Source organism: Caretta caretta, chromosome 4 (assembly GCF_965140235.1).
Source record: "Caretta caretta isolate rCarCar2 chromosome 4, rCarCar1.hap1, whole genome shotgun sequence".
In the NCBI taxonomy this organism is placed as follows: Eukaryota; Metazoa; Chordata; order Testudines; family Cheloniidae; genus Caretta; species Caretta caretta.
Window position 1 is genome coordinate 108,064,885 of NC_134209.1, and position 15,415 is coordinate 108,080,299.

The window sequence follows — 15,415 nt, forward strand, 5'->3', positions numbered from 1 at the left end:
ACATCTCCTCAAAACATGACAATAGCCTAATGCTTCCACCACAGTCATACGTCTTTAGTATCCTGTCTTCTATTTTTGATTAGAAAAAAAATAGCTTGTATAACCACAGTTTTTATTTTATTTATTTTTGGCCATAGAATTCTGTTCATTTTGAGTTGAAACACATTATTTTAAAGATAAGTAGTAAAGGCAGAAGGCTTGCTATGTATGTGTGGTATGTAAAGAAAATATTAAGTTCTGAATTTTGCATCATTTGCTCAATGAAAGTTTGTGTAATATAAACACTAGCATCCGGGATGCTCAATACTAAGAATTATCATCTTTGACATGTAGGGTTTACACAAAACTCACATACCACACGGAGAACTCTAGAAATGGAGGGTACTTCTGTGAAAATCCTATTTTTATTTAAAAACCAGGCAGCATTACTCTCGATCTTTCCTACACCACTTCCTTTCTACTATATTGTTTGCCCCTCACTACATCATGTGTGATGTTACTCAGCTACTACAGTGATGAGGGGGACATAAGAATTTATATAGAGTAGACTAGAACAGAATTGAGGAATCTGGCTCTTAATTTGTAAACTCGATAGGACAGGGATAATTTCATATTTCTATTTTGGGAGGTGCCTAGCACCTGTTTAGGTGCCAGCAGCAGTAGTATAATTATTTATTTCCTGAATTGCTGTATTTAAGAGATTCAGAATCTTTCCTCAGCACACCCTACCCTCCACTAAAAAGACAGATATAAAAACAGTTTGTTAGACATTAACGAGAATAAAAATTAAATTTAAAAATGCTGATAATTAAAAAATATCCATCCCACTCAGTATTACATCCAGTGGGGAATTACTGTTCTGTTCTAAAAAGCATGCTGTTTAAATATATATTTCTCCTTTTCTTAAAAAAAAAAAGAGGGAAAATAGGGGGAAAGGATGAATTACCATCCCCCCCTCCAACTTTTGCATGGGTCAGTAAAAAACAAACTTACTACATTGGGGCCCATTAGACTCCAGATCAATGCATAGGTCTCCCCTGGCCTGTACAGAGAGGTAGGTAGTTTGCATAGTGGTAGTCATGTCGGTCCCAGGATATTAGAGAGACAAGATGGGTGAGGTAATATCTTCTATTGGACCAACTTCTGTTGGTGAAAGAGACAAGCTTTCAAGGTACACAGAGCCGAAGAAAAGCTTTCACCAACAGAAGTTGACCCAATAAAAGATATTACCTCACCCACCTTGCCTCTCGGAAAGGAAGGCATCAAGGTTCCTTCCCCACTCTGAACTCTAGGTTACAGATGTGGGGACCTGCATGAAAGACCCCTTAAGCTTATTCTTACCAGCTTAGGTTAAAAACTTCCCCAAGGTACAAACTTTGCCTTGTCCTTGAACCGTATGCTGCCACCACCAAGCGTTTTAAACAAAGAACAAGGAAAGAGACCATTTGGAGACGTCTTCCCCCAAAATATCCCCCAAGCACTACACCCCCTTTCCTGGGGAAGGCTTGATAATAATCGTCACCAATTGATACAGGTGAACACAGACCCAAACCCTTGGATCTTAAGAACAATGAAAAATCAATCAGGTTCTTAAAAGAAGAATTTTAATTAAAGAAATGGTAAAAGAATCACCTCTGTAAAATCAGGATGGTAAATACCTTACAGGGTAATCAGATTCAAAACATAGAGAATCCCTCTAGGCAAAACCTTAAGTTACAAAAAGACACAAAAACAGGAATATACATTCCCTCCAGCACAGCTTATTTTACCAGCCATTAAACAAAAGGAAATCTAAAGCATTTTCTAGCTAGGTTATTTACTAACTTAACAGGAGTTAGAAGGCTGCATTCCTGATCTGCTCCTGGCAAAAACAACACACAGAGACCCTTTGTCTTCCCCCCCCCCCCTGATTTGAAAGTATCTTGTCCCTTCATTGGTCATTTTGGGGCAGGTGCCAGTGAGGTTACTTTAGCTTCTTAACCCTTTACAGGTGAAAGTGTTTTGCCTCTGGCCAGGAGGGATTTTATAGCACTGTATACAGAGAGGTGGTTACCCTTCTGTCATTAATATAAAGGGAAGGGTAAGTCAGCCACCTCTTAGAATCATATAAATGTGGAACTAGAAGGGACCTTGATAGGTCATCTAGTCTATGGTGGCAGGATTAAGAATTAGCTAGACCATCCCTGGCAGGTATTTGTTTAACCTGTTCTTTAAAAACCTCCAGTGATGGAGATTCCACAGTCTCCCTAGGTAATTTGTTCCAGTGCTTAACTACCCTGACAATTAGGAACTTTTTCCAAACATCTAGCCCAGGGGTGGCCAAACTGTGACTCACAAGCCACATGCTGCTCTTTTACAGTTAAAGCGCAGCTTGTGGAGCCCCCCACGCTCACCCCACTGTCTCCAACTACCAGACTTGGGGGGGGGGGAGGAGGAAGCTCAGGACCTCTGCTTTGCAATGGAGTGGTGGGGTAGGGGCTTCTGCCAAGTGGGGAGGGGGGCTCAGGGCTTCATCCCCATGGAGCATGCCTGCCAGGGCTTGGGGCTTCAGCAGGAGCAGGGCTCAAGCCCTGAGGGCAGAAGCCCCAGCAGGTGTGCCCTAGCTCTTGAACTGCTGAACATTGTCATATGTGGCTCGGCAAGTAAGTTTGGCCACCCCTGGTCTAACCTAAATCTCCCTTGCTGCAATTTAAGCCGGGGGCCAAGGTGGGGGTGCTCTGGGCTCCAGTGGGGGAAAGGGGACAAAAGGAGAGGAGCCGGAGGCTAACCTCCCTCAACGGCCAGGTCATAGAATCATAGAATCATAGAATATCAGGGTTGGAAGGGACCTCAGGAGGTCATCTAGTCCAACCCCCTGCTCAAAGCAGGACCAATCCCCAATTAAATCATCCCAGCCAGGGCTTTGTCAAGCCTGACCTTAAAAACTTCTAAGGAAGGAGATTCTACCACCTTCCTAGGTAACGCATTCCAGTGTTTCACCACCCTCCTAGTGAAAAAGTTTTTCCTAATATCCAACCTAAACCTCCCCCACTGAAACTTGAGACCATTACTCCTTGTCCTGTCCTCTTCTACCACTGAGAATAGTCTAGAACCATCCTCTCTGGAACCACCTCTCAGGTAGTTGAAAGCAGCTATCAAATCCCCTCTCATTCTTCTCTTCTGCAGACTAAACAATCCCAGTTCCCTCAGCCTCTCCTTATAAGTCATGTGTTCCAGACCCCTAATCATTTTTGTTGCCCTTCGCTGGACTCTCTCCAATTTCTCCACATCCTTCTTGTAGTGTGGGGCCCAAAACTGGACACAGTACTCCAGATGAGGCCTCACCAATGTCGAATAGAGGGGAACGATCACGTCCCTCGATCTGCTCGCTATGCCCCTACTTATACATCCCAAAATGCCGTTGGCCTTCTTGGCTACAAGGGCACACTGCTGACTCATATCCAGCTTCTCGTCCACTGTCACCCCTAGGTCCTTTTCCGCAGAACTGCTGCCTAGCCATTCGGTCCCTAGCCTGTAGATGTGCATTGGGTTCTTCCGTCCTAAGTGCAGGACCCTGCACTTATCCTTATTGAACCTCATCAGATTTCTTTTGGCCCAATCCTCCAATTTGTCTAGGTCCATCTGTATCCTATCGCTGCCCTCCAGCATATCTACCACTCCTCCCAGTTTAGTATCATCCGCAAATTTGCTGAGAGTGCAATCCACACCATCCTCCAGATCATTTATGAAGATATTGAACAAAACCGGCCCCAGGACCGACCCCTGGGGCACTCCACTTGACACCGGCTGCCAACTAGACATGGAGCCATTGATCACTACCCGTTGAGCCCGACAATCTAGCCAACTTTCTACCCACCTTACAGTGCATTCATCCAGCCCATACTTCTTTAACTTGCTGACAAGAATACTGTGGGAGACCGTGTCAAAAGCTTTGCTAAAGTCAAGAAACAATACATCCACTGCTTTCCCTTCATCCACAGAACCAGTAATCTCATCATAGAAGGCGATTAGATTAGTCAGGCATGACCTTCCCTTGGTGAATCCATGCTGACTGTTCCTGATCACTTTCCTCTCATGTAAGTGCTTCAGGATTGATTCTTTGAGGACCTGCTCCATGATTTTTCCGGGGACTGAGGTGAGGCTGACTGGCCTGTAGTTCCCAGGATCCTCCTTCTTCCCTTTTTTAAAGATTGGGTCATCGGCCACCCATGCTCATAGGTCACGTTTTTTAGACCTTTAATCATTTTTGTTGCTTTCCTCTGGAATGTCTCCAATTTGTCCACATCTTTCCTGAAGTATGGTGCCCAGAAGTGGACACAATGCTCCAGTTGAAGCGTTATCAGTCCTGAGTAGAGTGGAAGAATTACTTCTCATATTTTGCTTATCACACTCCTACTAATACATCCAAAAAACTTGTTGACTCATATTTAGTTTGCGATCTGCTATAACCCTCCGATATTTTTCTGCAGTACTCCTTCCTAGGCAGTCATCTCCCATTTTGTATTTATGCAGTTGATTATTCCTTCCTAAATATAGTGTTTTGCATTTGTCCTTATTGAATTTCATCCAGTTTAATTCAGACCATTTCTCCAGTTTGTCAAGATCATTTTGAATTCTAATCCTATCCTCCAAAGCACTCACCACCCCTCCCATGTTGGTATCATCCATGTACTTTCTATGCCATTATCTAAATTGTTTATGAAGATATTGAATAGAACCTGACACAGAAAAGATCCCTTCAGGACCCCACTTCATAAGCCCTTCCAGTTTGATTGTGAACCATTGATAACTACTGCATATGGATTTTCCAGCCAGTTTTGCACACACCTTATAATATGTTTGTTTAGACTAGTGTTTCTCAACATTTTAGATACCAGGGACTGGCTTGCTACCTTCCTAAACTGTGTCAGGGAAATCTCAGGGACCAGCAAGGAGGCTACCATGGACGGGGACTGGTCCACAGACTGGTCATTGGGGAACATAGGTCTAGACTATATTTCTCTAGTTTGTTTATGAGAAAGTCATGTGAGAAAAAAGAAAAGGAGTACTTGTGGCACCTTAGAGACAAACAAATTTGTTAGTCTCTAAGGGGCCACAAGTACTCCTTTTCTTTTTGCAAATACAGACTAACACGGCTGCTACTCTGAAACCTGTCATCATGTGAGAAAGTATCAAAAGCCTTACTAAAGCCAAGATATATCACTTCTACTGCTTCCTCCCTATCCACAAGACTATTTTAGAGACTATTCCTCCTTTAGCTTGGGAGCAGACTAGATCCAAGATCGACAGATGGAGAGGAGTCAGATAGGTGTGGGCAAGAAGCAGCAGAGCCAAATTTTAGTCATTCCAGGGCCACAGGCACATTCCTAAATGGAGGCTCCCTGTGGACCTGCCTTATGCCATAGCCCTTCCTCTGTTAGGGAGGGTAGCGGCAATGAGCATCCACAAGCGCTCTTTGCTGAGGGCATCATCACTCCTCTTTAAGCAGACTGGGGCCTCTCAATTCCCCAGATTGCTGCTTACAGGTTTAAACAGGCCATGGTCCATCCTGGAGGAGGGAGGAGTTATCCATTTGAGAAGAGGACAGTGTATGATGGCCCTTGCCATCAACCTCTGCCACGATGGGTTTGCAGTAGCAAGGCCACCCCCAATCCCTGCACAGAGTCTTCTTTCAGAGTGAACAACCTGTTAATATGAATGGCCACTTCACACTGCTGCCTTGGATTCCTTGGCAGCATGGCTCCATTGGAGAGCTGCAGAAGACTCAGAGCCTAAGCAGAGGTTCAGGAATTGCCACATAACAGTCCTTCTATATTCAGTAGCTCTGTGCATACCCATGGAGTTTGAGAGCAACCTCCCCGGTTTGTTCCCACTAGGGCATAAACCCTACACATCTCAATGGAACATTGGGGAAAACCATAAGAGAACCGAACCTCAGAACCAGAACTAAGAACCCTCTTCGTAATTAAACCACGACTTTCCATGGAGGATTTGTCTTATAATTGGTTCCAAGGGAGAACAGGCCACACTTCATCTACTTACAGCTATTCTTTCCTAGTCTGATAGGCTTTCGTGTGCCCTTAACAAACTCAGGTCCTATCTAGCTGCCCAGGCTTTTGGGTGGGTTGGAGAAGACTGGAGTTTTTCAAGTGAGTCAATTTTAACTGAACGCTTTAAATGGGGTTTTAGGTCCTTTACCTGACATTGGTTCAGCCTGTTACCTATGATTTTTGTTTTACCTGTGTTTTGTATGATTAACAAAGTATATTGTACATGTGCTGACTGACACGATAAACATGTTATGATGCTGGCAGACCAGGTACTAGCTCATGCCAAAGTCTCCATATCAGAGTTGAACACATAGACAAATATATAGCTGGAATAAGTAACCTGTGTGTTACTATTGTTAAAGTAGGTATTAGGATTATAAGAATGTATTTAGTGTTTAGGTTTTACTGAATGCTTGTGCATTGCTGCATCCATTAATCTCACTTATAACATCTCAGTCCCTTCTTTGTAAGGTAATATTTGAACATTCGCATTGTAGGCCTCTGTAACTGTAGCCCCGTCTACAGCAGCAAGCTTACAGCTGTATAGCTGTACCATTCTGCTGGGCTGCTATAAGATCGCTTGTGTAGCCTCTCTATGCCTCTAGGAGAGAGCTTTTGTCAACATAATAAAACCACCTCCACGAGTGGTAGTGAAGCCCAAGCCTGTGTAAATCACCAGACAGGAGAGATAACTTAACCAGTGTGAAATGCTGATCTCCCACAGAAGGTATTCCTTTGACACCAGACGGACTAGAATGGAACATTAAAGAGGACAAAATACTTTGTTGTTTATTCCCCTTCCTTCCCCCGGAGATGGGTCTTGCAAGTGATTTCCTCCCATCAGCTGAGTTTGCAGCTCTAAGCAGAAGTGGGGAAGAGAAGTCTCTAACAAGAAGGAACTGCATTTTTGTGCTGCTTGGACTCTGGGGGGCAAGTTTCTAAGCACAAGCAAGAGATCCCTTGCTGTTTAGCCCGGGTGAACCCTAAAGAACTTGCTTATTATAGAACTTTGTATTACCTTTCAACCTTAAGATTGTAACTCATTGGCACTCTGGTTCATAGCAGTCTGCCGTGACGTTGGTACTCACGTTCTTGAGCCACTGCAAGACAGCTTGGCACATGTATTATATATTTATTTAATACATAAATAAGCCATAAATTCCTTCCCGTCTACTTCAGTTCATCTTCTTCAGGGTGGAGATGAGGCTGTAGCTGACCCCACCTTTATCCCTATACTTTCTGAACCATTGGAATGGGTAGGGAACCCCATTTCCGTAAAGTCACATGTGACACTTTTAAAAAGCAAACAATGGGCCTAATTCATCACCAGAATAATTCCATGAAAGCCAGTGGAGTTAAGCCAGGAATGAACAGGGCCCTGTTATTTATATGAATATAAATGCATCTTTAGTCTGCCTCTGCCCTTACATTGCTTTAGAAATGCACACTTTAATGTATTTATATGCCCTTTCTAAATAATAACCAATTAAATAATATCTAGCTCCTACATAGTTATTTTCATCAGTAGATCTCAAAGTACGTCAGTATCATTATCCCCATTTTTACAGTGGGGAAACTGAAGCACAGAAAGGAAACATGACCTGCCAAAGTCACCGAGGAGGCCAGTAGCAGAGCGGGGAAAGAATCCAGGTCCCCTGAGCCCCAGTCCAATGCTCCATCCCATAGTGCCTTACATCTTCAGAACATAGTACAACCATTAACTAGTGAACCACAACACTGTTACGAGGCAAGCAAGTCCAGTTACCCCCTTTTTTCAGGTGAGAAAGAATAACCAATCTGGGCCAAATTAATCCACGGTGTAACCCCACTGACTTCATTGGAATGACACCAGCAACATTTGGACACAGTCACTCAGGGCCTGATCCTAAGCCTATTGACTTCTCGGGTGGGACCCATAGCAAGTCAGTGGCAGAAATGGGATCAGATCTCAGGAGTTCTTAATCTCATCCCATGCCCAGTTCACTCGACCATGCTAACTCTCTGCATTGTGAGATTATTAACAAATCTAACAGTTCAGATACCTGTGCAAAATCCTGACAGTATAGAATAATTTTAAAATATTAAATATTAATTCAAATACAATGTATTGGAAATTTCTAATTGAAACGGCAGCAACCAGCGTCCTGCTAGATCCCTGGGTGGAGTTGGAAAACACAGGGATCTGACTCAAAGGCATGCTGTGTTCATCACTGTGTCATTCATAGTGGGATGGGTTCTGACGCTGGGATGTGGGCATGCAAGCTGGTCTCATGGTATTAAAAGAACTAGTGTGATTAGATGAGGCTGAGGCATTAACCCAAAATTCACACAGACTTTCTAAAGAAAAACGAAGCGTTCTGAGAATGAGGTACTCCGCAATAGCTCATTCATTGATGGAGGTTTTGTGACTAAAACCTTAAATCTGTTTTCAATTACTTCCATCTGACTTATTCATGAGATTTCAGAATCCAGCTGTAAATAATGGGTTTGATTTTCTTTCACTTGTCAGTTTTACATCAGTCTAATTCCACTGACTGCAATAGAGTGATTCCCAATTTACACTGAGGTAAGCGAGGCCAGAATCAAATCTAATATATTTACCAAATGCACAATGTTTTAAACTCACCAATACATTATCTTTTACAATCTGTGAACTCCTTACCTGTCTCAGACCAAATCCTTAGCCCAAGTAAACAAGAGGGCCCTATTTCCTTCCTCTTTTCCAAAATCAGAAACATCTTCTGACATGAAATGTTCCCTTATGAATTACACTGACTCTGGTGAGAAAAGTAAACTCCTTTATCCCCTGTAGGATTCATACAAGGTTCATGTGCTTGGCAACATTCAGGGCACACCCGGAGTGTTGTATAGGAGCTGTGCACACACGGCTCCTCTCAAGGGCATGAACCTTGGAATCTCGCCCAGATGACAGGAACCGCGGGAAGCCTCCCAGGACTGGGCTCAAGGCCCGAAAGCAAGGAATGCGGTAGATAGAAATTGGTAAAGCCAGTGTATTCCTTTTATCTGTTGGAGAATGTAATGCGCGGGGGGAGAGAAAGAATAAAGGGGAAGGTGGAAAGCTGACAGGCAGAAGCCCGTTAGCAGACCAGCTCGCTTGCTTGCTTAAAGCTCTGTGCTGTCTTGTCATTGAACCGCCACAACTGGCGCCCAAACGTGGGGCCCTCAGCACTCACCTCGCCCAGCAAGGGTTTCAGACGCGTCACTCATCCGCTTCGCGGATCCCGGTGAGTATTTTTCATTGTGGTAAGTATGGAAAGCTCCCTCTCTGCTTTGCAAGTGCAACACCGCTGTGAGCTACAGTATTTGCTGTGTAAGGCTCAGCATGACTGTCCCACTCGAGAACTCACTCTCCTGCTACAGGAGGTGAGTGCCCAATGCCCGTGGTACCCTGAAGCTGGAACCCTTAAGCTAGCGGACTGGGAGCGGTTGGGCCAGACATTGCACAAGGGGCCTCGGGCACCTGTGCAGGCTTTACATGCCTGGCACCTCTGCCGCGACGCGATACAGTGTGTCGCTTCGGACAGGCCCTCCCTCGCGGGGCTGATGCTCTCGCCACCCCCGTCCACTCCTGCAGCCGTCCCCCCTCGTAGCGATGCGACACAGTGTGTCGCCTCGGAAAGGCCCTCTCCCACACCAACAGAGGGGCTGCCGATCTCGCCACCCCGTCCACTCCTGCAACCATCCCTCCCCCTGCTTTGCCCCCAGTGCCTCTATTACCACCGCCTCCCTGGCCTTCCCCACCGGAGCCGGTGTGTGATTACCATCCCCCCGTGGGTCCCCATGCTCCGGGGTTCCCTGGGGGGTCGTCCACATCTGCTCAGGGGCTTTCGCTGGTGCAACAAATGGTTCACGCAGCGAAGACTCGCTCAGATATTACAGCGGAGGAGCTGGCTGATCTGGTCTCAGTTTGTCCGGTGACCTGGCAGGATGATGGCCAGGGCAACCAGGTTGCAAACTGGGTCAGTTTGCCTTACTCAGTGATCAGAGAGGTAAAGAAAGCGATTCGCAGATTCGGTCTGACTAGCACGTATGTGCGTGGTCTCATTGAAGGGCTAGGTTCTGGGTACTCTCTGGTCCCTGAAGACTGGAAGGCGCTGTTGCGCATGATGCTGACACCTAGTCAGTATGTTATTTGGCTTAGTGAATTTCGGCAGATGGCGGAACGCCAAGCCCAGGTGTATAGAGAGCAAGGTATCATTTATGAGCACTTGGCAGGAGAGGGCCAGTTTGCTATGTCCAGCTGCAGTCTCAACTCCCTCAGGCCGTCTTCCCCATTATTTCCACCTGTGCCCAGCATGCTTTCCGGAAGGTCCCGGATTCAGGCAAGCCTACCAAAAGCTTTGCCAGTATCCGTCAGGGTGCGTCAGAGTCCTTTATGGATTTTACCAATAGATTGCAGGAGGCTATCCTCCGGCAGGTGGATAGCCCTGCAGCAGCTCAGCAGATCCTGTTAAAAATGGCGGTTGAAAATGCGAACGAGGATTGCCGCCGTGCTCTCCAGGCAGCACAAGCCGCTGGCATTCTAGAGCTGTCAGACATGCTGCGGGCGTGCCAGAACATCGGCACCCAAGCCCATTAGGCTGGAGTTCTGGCTGCCGCCCTGCGGAAAAGCGGAAAGGAGGGGAAGCGTTGTTACCGCTGTGGTAAGGAGGGTCACTTTCAGCAGGAGTGCCGCTCATCGACGGCGCCCGCCCACCCCTCAAAGAAGTGCCCCAAGTGTCGGAAGGGCTATCACTGGGCTAATCAGTGTCGTAGTGGGTCGGGAAACCGCACGAGGGGTTCCCCCCGAACCCAGGGCCAAACGGGGGTGTTTCCCACTCAGACAACTGTTCCTCTGCTTTAAAATCCATAGACTCCATGAGGTCGGCGACTGCCGGAAGTGCAGAGCTTGATTTGATTATGCAGAAGGACGCTGACTTTCGGTTCCGGGGGAGGTTTGCGCCATACCTACCCAGGTGACGGGACCTCTCCCTGCCGGATTTGTGGGTCTGGTTCTCTCTCGCTCACACGCTGGGAAACAGGGTTTTTTTGTCATCCCAGGGGTCATTGACAACGATTACAATGGCGTTATTAAGGTTCAGGTGTGGACCCATCTTCCGCAGTCGCTCCCGTGTGGACGGTCAATTGCGCAATTGATTTTAGTCCCCTATCAGGTGCCAGCCGCAGAGGATCGAGCCCGGGGCGGGAACAGCTTTGGATTGACGCTGGCTCAGTCGCCATCTCACAACACGTCCTCTCCACTTGTTGCTCTAACAATGTCGGTCTGCCCCTCGAAACCTCAGTTAACACTTCTCTTAAATAATGTTCCTTTTACAGGGCTGGTGGACACTGGAGCTGACGTTACGGTGATTCGTGATCCGGAGTGGCTGGTCGGTTGGCCAACAGTTCCTTCTAAAGAGTTGTGGGGGATCGGGGGTAGCAAACCCGTGCGCCAAAGTTTGTCCTGGGTCACGGTCTCTAAACCAGGAGGCCGTGCCCTTGCTACAATCCGCCCTTTTGTACTCCCTGTCCACCTCAATATTTGGGGCCGTGGCTTACTTACAAAGCTGGACACCACCCTCGATATTAATATATAATGGCCCAAAATCCTCCCTCACCCACCTTGCCATCCGCATTACCATTGGTATGGCAATCCTTAGAGCCCGTATGGATTGACCAGTGGCCCCTCCCCCTAGAAAAGCTGAAAGCACTTCATTCACTTGTACAACAATATTTGCATGCACAGCGCTTGGAGAGCTTTACTAGTCCTTGGAACTAGCTGCTGTTATTTTGGCCTTTCAACTTTTTGCTGATTGTCCCTTTAATTTGATCGTGGACACGCATTATGTTTATCAGGTAATTGATCATTTACCCCTTGCCCTTATTACCCCTCAGGTCGATGCGGACCTTCTTCACCTGTTTTTGTCCTTACAGTATCTCCTCACCACTCGTAATTTCCCTTATTTTGTTGCTCATATTCGCAGTCATACCGCTCTGCCTGGGCTACTTACTGAAGGCAATGCGTGCGCTGATCGCGCGTTACATGGTCAGGTAAATTCCCTTTTTTCTGACCCCATTGAAAGCCATGCCTTTTTTCATCAGTCTGCCTCTGTTTTGGCCCAACAGTTTCACATTCCTGCTGATCATGCACGTTCTATTGTTCGTTCCTGCCCCCACTGTGTCGCTGCTGCCCCTACCTTTTCTTATGCCGTTAACCCCAGAGGTACCGCGGCGAATCAGCTCTGGCAAATGGATGTCACTCATGTGCCACAATTCCGCCCCTATTCGTTTTTACATGTTTCCATTGATACCTATTCGGGATTCCTCTGGGCGACCCCACAGCGTGGAGAAGCCACTCCCAAAGTTATTCACCATTTGCTAGCCTGTTTTGCTGTTATGGGTCGCCCGAGCCAGTTACAAACGGATAATGCCCCAGCCTATTGCTCCACAGCCCTCTCCACCTTTTGTGCCCAATGGGACGTCCGTCTCAAACACGGGATTCCTTATAATTCCACAGGCCAAGCTATTGTTGAACGTGCAAATCGCACGCTAAAAACCTTGCTCGACAAACAATTAAAACAAGGGGAGCTGCGTCTCCGAACCTTAGGAGACATTCAGCAACAAATGCATATCCTTTTGTTTACTTTAAATAATTTAACATTGAATACAGATCAGCAGACCCCCACGGATTGGCGTTTTCATAAGTCCAAGGTACTGGAAAGACCGCGTGCCTATTACCGTTAGCTGCCCGATCCGCAATGGCTGGGCCCAGTGCCTTTAATCACTTGGGGTTGGGGATATGCTGCTGTGTTTCTCCCTGCAGGACCGTTGTGGGTTCCGGCCTGGTATGTGCGACCGGCACTGAAGCAGCATGGCGTGGCACCAGGGGCTATCGAACCGCATACTGGAGTTTCAGCTGACCTTGGAGGAGAGCGCGGTGCCTCCCGGGTCGACAACAACGGGACGGAAACGGAGGAGACGTAGCGTCCCAAGCCAGCCCGTGACATGGGGAGCGGTAAAAGCATTGGTCGCCGCGGCTCAATGAAGACTGGCAGCAAACCAACAGCCAGAGACTCCTGAGACTTTGTTTGTGGCAATTCTCACCCAAATTACTGCTAATTCTGTATTGATTGTATGCCTTTTGTGCCTGCTATTTCCTGTAGGGGTTGGCTCGGGAGCGCTTCCTCCGTTACGGGCCCGAATGACATATAACCTATGGGAAATATTGGCTTCAATAGCAAATGTTACCCACTTTTGTTTATCTGATTCTGTAGCAGCCGGGGAACTGTTAGGTACATGCCTTATTCCAGTATGTCATCACCCTGAGGAAACTGGAAATGAGATGATGCTCGCTGCTTACACGAACCTCTCTTCCCAATACTCTAGCATGGCTAATTGGGGCCCGGCCAATTACACTTTACCTTCTTAAGCTCATTTTTTTCTGTTGCTGTGTGCAATGTATTTCCTTTTTGTTAAGGCTTTGTCGAGAACCGCCCTGGCAGGCTCCACGAGTTATGACCTCGTCTGTCCGGGAGTTAATTGGTTTGCAAAAGCAAACTGATGGCTACCATGAGATGGCCGAGCACAAATAAACACAAAAGGAGGGGATGTAGGATTCATACAAGGTTCATGTGCTTGGCAACATTCAGGGCACACCCGGAGTGTTGTATAGGAGCTGTGCACACACAGCTCTTCTCAAGGGCACGAACCTTGGAATCTCGCCCAGATGACATGAACCATGGGAAGCCTCCCAGGACTGGGCTCAAGGCCCGAGAGCAAGGAATGCGGTAGATAGAAATTGGTAAATAAGAATGTTAAACAAAGCCAGTGTATTCCTTTTATCTGTTGGAGAATGCAATGCGCGGGGGGAGAGAAAGAATAAAGGGGAAGGTGGAAAGCTGACAGGCAGAAGCCCGTTAGCAGACCAGCTCGCCTGCTTGCTTAAAGCTCTGTGCTGTCTTGTCATTGAACCGCCACAATCCCCAATGTGGCTAATTAGTCATTTATTAAATGAGTTATAGGTCTCATTCAGCAAATGTTTAACTATAGGTAGACAGCAACAATCAGTAGCCAATTGATAATAACCAACATACAGCTCCTTAAACTGACTCAAACAGAGCCAACAAATGTAAGACTAGCAGCTAATTTTCACAGGGAATAGAGTTCCACAGGGGTTAAATGAGGTCAGAATTTGGCCCAATAGTTTGGGAAACCAATAGAAATGTAATATATGGAACATATTATGGTCAGTCGCAGACAAAACCAAGATCTACTCAACAGCAAGTGGCTACCAGCAGTACAGTTTTCCCAGAAACCATGCTTGATTAGTTAAATACCTGGTACCTGTATCAGTTTTATATACTGTTCAATTACTGGTAACATTTTAAAAAGTGACTGAGCAACTTTGGAGTCTAGGGCGTGGCCTACACCTAAAACTTAGGTCTGACCTAGCTACATTGCTCAGGGATGTGAAAAATTTCACATCCTGAGCATTGTAGTTAGGTCATCTTAACCCATTGTGTATGTAAGTGGGGGAATAGTTCCGCTATTGTGGGGAACTTTCCTGGCTTCTGCACTACCCCGGTGAAGTGGGCTAGCAAAAGGATCTGAGTCCTCGCTCCCACTTCCTTTACCTAGTGGCCTCCCTGCCTTTCAGGACTCCCCTTCCACTGTCCTGTCTGGCAGAGTCCTCATAACCCCAACAAGGCTGGGCCCAGGATTCCTGGGGGGCTCGACCCCCAATCCTGCTGTGGTCACCTAGGACAGGGGCTAGGGTGTCCCCACTCCAGGGTACTCTCTCTGCACTGGGCACTTCTCTGACCCACTGGCCATTACATACAAGTTAAAGCAAATGCAAGTTATTTAATCAACAATTAATTTTAAAAAGAATAAGGAAAAATGGGAAAGGTTAAAGGAAACACATCCACCCGCTCTGTGGCAGGGAACATCACAAACAGTGTCTCTGGAATGCGGTAGGACCCCTCCTCCTGCACCCCTGCCTCAGCCTGGACCCTGCACCCCTCACCATCCCCTGCCCCAGCCCAGAACCTGCACCCCCTCCCCACACCCCCTCCTGCCCCCAAACCCCCAGCCCAGAGCCTGCACCCCCACCCCCAAGCCTGCACCCAAACTCCATTATAGAGCCTGCACCCCTCACCTGCCTGCACTCCTGCCCCAGCCCAGAGCCTGCACTCAGCACCCAAACTCCCTCCCAGAGCCCAACCTCTCACCCCTTCCATACCCAAATTCCCTCCCAGAGCCTGCACCCCAATCCCCTGCCCCAGCCCAGGGCCTGCAACCCAGACCTCCAACCAAACTCCCAGAACCTTAGGCAGGTGCAGGGGACAGAGTTTGGGGGGTGGGCT

The 15,415-nt window shown here is 47.1% G+C and overlaps 1 long non-coding RNA gene across 1 annotated transcript; it reads left to right on the plus strand.

The window, feature by feature from the left end:
- The first annotated feature begins 9,064 nt into the window (after positions 1 to 9,064).
- On the plus strand, positions 9,065 to 13,928 carry LOC125635408 (uncharacterized). Its single transcript, XR_012668183.1, has 3 exons — positions 9,065 to 9,295; positions 11,388 to 12,101; positions 12,874 to 13,928. It is a non-coding gene; the product is annotated as an uncharacterized LOC125635408 (long non-coding RNA).
- The last annotated feature ends 1,487 nt before the right edge of the window (positions 13,929 to 15,415 follow it).